At 37.1% G+C, this 5,000-nt stretch overlaps 1 protein-coding gene across 1 annotated transcript in view; it reads right to left on the bottom strand.

Moving 5' to 3' along the window:
• LOC138006930 (uncharacterized) overlaps nucleotides 1-5,000 on the bottom strand; it is a 50,814-nt gene that overhangs the window by 37,658 nt on the left and 8,156 nt on the right. Inside the window, exon 3 of the mRNA XM_068853562.1 lies at nucleotides 3,557-3,714. The gene's annotated coding sequence lies outside the window, so the exon portion shown is untranslated. The remainder of the gene's footprint in view (nucleotides 1-3,556; nucleotides 3,715-5,000) is intronic.

Here is a 5,000-nt window from a genome sequence, read left to right as displayed (position 1 = left end):
TTCATGAGCCGAACCTAATAGCCCCAATTAAGTACATGACGAGATCGACGTTTGAATCAATTAAGTTCGACAGATGTTATTTGGGTCGACCCGAGAATTAAGTTCGACATGGCCAGTCGGTCATTTCGACTAGGTACGGAGCGTACTTGTGTTGTACTTGTGTTTTGTCCAAAATAAAATAATTTTTCTTGCCTTAAGGCTTATGAAAATATTTGATTTTGGACAAAGCGTGTGTGAAATTATTCCCTAAATTCACTCATCCCTATTTAATAACCCATACAAATTCAACAAAATAAGGAATAAAATATATGCAAGGCATTTCATTATTATCAAATAATAAGTATAAAAATCTGGCTTATGTTACCCCAATTACAAATATTTTACATAATACTCTCAATAAAATCTACAGTAAGTACATGTATATAAATAAAATTATTACTATAAATTCAATACAAATAAGGAAGACATATATATCTATGGACTTAAATTGGCACACTGAAACAAATTAACCGCATGGATCACCTGCATGGTTACACCTACTTTTCAAGTTACATTGAACTGTATGACGCGTGCCACCCACCAGTTCAGATGAAAAATACTACATAGCATACTATAACAAATTAACTGCATGGTTAGACCTACTTTTCAAGTTACATAGAACTGTATGAGGCGTGCCACCCGACAGTCCTGATGAAAAATATTACACAGCATACTATAACAAATTAACTGCATGGTTAGACCTACTTTTCAAGTTACATTGAAGTGTATGAGGTGTGCCACCCGCCAGTCCAACTGAAAAATACTACATAGCATACTATAACAAATTAACTGCATGGTTACACCTACTTTTCAAGTTACATTGAACTGTACGAGGCGTGCCACCCGCCAGTTCAACTGAAAAATATTACATAGCATACTATAACAAAATTAATTAACTGTATGGTTAGACCTACTGTTCAAGTTACATCGAACTGTATAAGGTGTGCCACCCGTCAGTTCAGATGAAAAATACTACATAACTGTAGCACTCTATAACAAATTAACTGCATGGTTAGACCTACTTTTCAAGTTAAATCGAACTATATGAGGTGTGCCACCCGCCACTTCAGATGAAAAATATTACATAGCATACTATAACAAATTAACTGCATGGTTAGACCTACTTTTCAAGTTACATCGAACTGTATGAGGTGTGCCACCCGCCAGTTCAGATGAAAAATACTACATAGCATACTTTGACAAATTAACTGCATGGTTAGAACTACTTTTCAAGTGAAATCGAACTGTATGAGGCGTGCCACCTGCCAGTTCAGATGAAATATACTACATGGCATACTATGACAAATAATAATTAACTGCATGGTTAGACCTACTTTTCAAGTTACATTGAACTGTATGAGGCGTGCCACCTGCCAGTTCAACTGAAAAATATTACATAGCATACTATAACAAAATTAATTAACTGCATGGTTAGACCTACTTTTCAAGTTAAATCGAACTGTATGAGGTATGCCACACGCCAGTTCAGGTGAAAAATACTACATACAGTGCAGCTCGGAGATAAGCGAACCAAAATATACGCAAAAAACGCGTAAACGCGTCAAAAAAACGCGGCTGCGTGTCAACACATACGCAAAAAGGCTCATTAGTATTTATGAGCTCTCCTTTTGTCTTTCTTTTGTTGCCTTGTCTTAGTTTTTTCTCAATCGTTTCCGGTGTGGTGAATGTGAAAATAATTTTCGTGTTCGCTGGTCGGTGAGTCACTAAAAGAGCAAAAAATCTCACCAGCGCAAAGTCCTTCTGGCTAGATATTTGTGTTTTAAAGCCCAAAAAAGAAAAAAATATGATCAAGCTTACTTTTGGAGAAATATAAACCTATCGACAGACGGCACACAAGAACCTTTTTAACATCAAAATTTACATGAAAGCGTTGAGAGCGATAATACAGTATCAAAACAAACTTCGTACCCTTACATCCGTTTAGTCGTAAACTAAAAACACAACTCTTTAGCAAAGGGGACATCATTAGCAGTTTTGTACAGAAATTCATCGTAAGGCTGAGAATTTTTCAGCTTGAGTTGTTTTGTTGTAAATGCAGCAGCAGCAACGAATGATTTTTTGGCGTGGATTTTCAGCGCGACAGTGAAGTAAAACACAGTTGCCGACACGTGACAAACACGATTTTAATTCATGTAATATTCACATCTTCAGCTCTGTTGGGAATGATTTTCTGATTTCAACGGGTACAGTGCTTTCACTTCAAACGCAAAATTTTTCTTCAAAGGCTCAATGGATGCGCTGATCACATTTATTTGGTATTTCTGTAAGGAAAAGTATTCGGTTAAATTTGGGCACGCGCCGGCGAGAGCTAGCCCATCGTGATGTGATTCGGGGCATACTTCGCTGATTCAAACGGTGAAATGCTCTCGGTTCAAAGAAAATATTTGTAAAAAACTTTATATGATATGTCGATCGCATTTATTTGATTTTTCTGCATGGAAAAATTGGACTTTTTTCCACGCATCGGTAGAAGGTTATCGTGAAATGACCGTAACGCGTCACGGCAAACACTGACAAAAATCATGGCTTCAGTTTTTCGGGGCATAATTTGCGGATTTAATTTCGCTCGTCTTTCGAGACCTTTGTTGCATTTAAAGGATATTAAACTTCGAAATAATGCCCTGTGGATGTTTTCATCGGCGGCATTTGCGGATCGAAATTGATTAGTAATCAAAGCGACATACATGCAAATGCAAATTTTCGACTTGTCGGCAGTCACGCAATTTATTCTTTTGTCTTCGTAAACAATAACAGGAAAAGCAAAATTACGGTTATGAATAACAAAGGCACAAACGCGTATACGATACGCAATTTTAGACGCGTCAAAAAAAACGCGTATACGCGTATTGCGTGCGTTTATTTTGCGTCTGCGTTGTTCGCTTATCTCCGAGCGGCACTGTAGCATACTATGACAAATAATAATTAACTGCATGGTTAGACCTACTTTTCAAGTTACATTGAACTGTATGAGGCACGCCACCTGCCAGTTCAAATGAAAAATACTACATAGCATACTATAACAATTTAACTGCATGGTTAGACCTACTTTTCAAGTTACATCGAACTATATGAGGCGTGCCACCCACACGTTCAGATGGAAAATACTGCAGACTTTCCTAAAACAAATTTACTGCATGTAATTGAATACTAGTACTTAAATTACATTGATCTTTTAATGATTGTTGCCACATGCAGATGTGTTTATTAGAGAGCTATCACTTGTGTTTGATGTACATGTACATGTAATCACCACTGAAAGATGACTGACAATTTCCTCAGACTCAAGGGACAGTGAAATCTATCTTGATTTTCGTCAAAAAACTTACAGTATATGAACAGAGAAGTCACTGATTTTTGCACTGAACATCTCTCCCTTATGTTCATCCAGTTCAATGTGAGTGTGTTCGACTTAATTACCTGATGTCTGTAACAAATTCACTTGACCCTAATAATGTTCACAAGGTGTATCCAGAATGGCAATGAAACCTCTACCCACCAAGTTTTGACACAAAGACATCAATAATTATTCACAATTGCATCACAATTTGCAGTCAGAACTGTCTGCTTCTTGCATCTCAGGAAATTTCCTCCAATTAAATTTCAATCAACAATTTCCTTCAGCACTGCATCTTGTGGTTGAGGTACATGTAGGCCCTGGAAAAGATTCACAACAGTCAATCAACCAATTTATATAATTTCATTTCAATGAATGATGTAACAAATCACTTTGCCATTCATAAGGTCCTGTGTAAGCTCCTGTGTAAGTGAAACTGAATGATAAAGCTAAAGGAATTATTGCAAGAAACATGTATCTTACAAGTTAGAATCTTGTAGGAATCTCACAAGACCTTAAGTTTGTTGCAAGAGTGTTAGGGTGCGTTCGATTGACCGTATTCCGGAGGAGGAGTACATAGAATAGAAGAGTCTTCGTTTTTACAGAGATTCACATTAAAATTGTCAAACAAATGCTAACATGCTATTTTAAACATATCTTTATTATCCTTGTTGCTTCAAAACGCTAGACATACCGTTTTAAATCATCACTCCAAGTGCTCTTGTTCCAGAATAGGGTCAACTGAACACGCCCTTAGTTAAGTAATAAGATAAGATCTTGTTAAGAAACCTAACAAGAATATTGGTAAGATCTTTATAAGATTTCCACCTGGGTGACTGCCATTGTTTTGAAAAAGAATTTTCCTTCATGATATTTGATTATTCCATGAGCATGCATTAGATATGACAGATAGCCAACGAGGTGCAAAGCCCCCCAAGTTGGCTAATCAAGATGTAATTTTTTCATATCCAACAATCGTGAATGGAATAATAATGTTTTATTAAAAACGCCCCCAAAATAGAGAGAACTCTTACCGACTTTATTGTGTAACTTCTGTAATATTCTGTGATTTAACTCGGACCACGAGGCACACACAACATGGCCGCTTCAACACAACTATATTACAGCAATGCCCTCTGGGTACTAACACAATATGTACTATAGGGTACTTAATATATTACACTGCTTCCCCTGAGAAATAAGACATTCTTACAAAGAGTGACACCATATTAACTACCGGGTATCACGTTGGCTACAAGTTCAATCGGACGACAGGTTTTCTGACTCTCTCTGATCGCCTCAAAACAGCTGGCGATGGAGTGTTTACATGCCCTTCATTAACACTAGAATTTGGTTCATTATTTTCATCTGAGAAATTGTCTGGCGGCTGCGGCACGCTAGTTGAACTTTGCCCGTGATCTATACCTAAGTTAGATTGATCACACAATTCTGAGACAGGTATATCTAGCTCTCCAATTTCATCTGGCACCTTATCATGAGCTTTGATCAAGTGATCAACATGAACATATCTTGTTTTATGGCCAGTCTTTACTAAATAAGTTCTGGGTCCACAAACCTTAACTACCCTTCCCAAAATCCACCTTTC

This window comes from Montipora foliosa, chromosome 6 (assembly GCF_036669935.1).
Source record: "Montipora foliosa isolate CH-2021 chromosome 6, ASM3666993v2, whole genome shotgun sequence".
Lineage (NCBI taxonomy): Eukaryota > Metazoa > Cnidaria > Anthozoa > Scleractinia > Acroporidae > Montipora > Montipora foliosa.
This window is presented reverse-complemented; position numbering and strand designations above follow the sequence as displayed.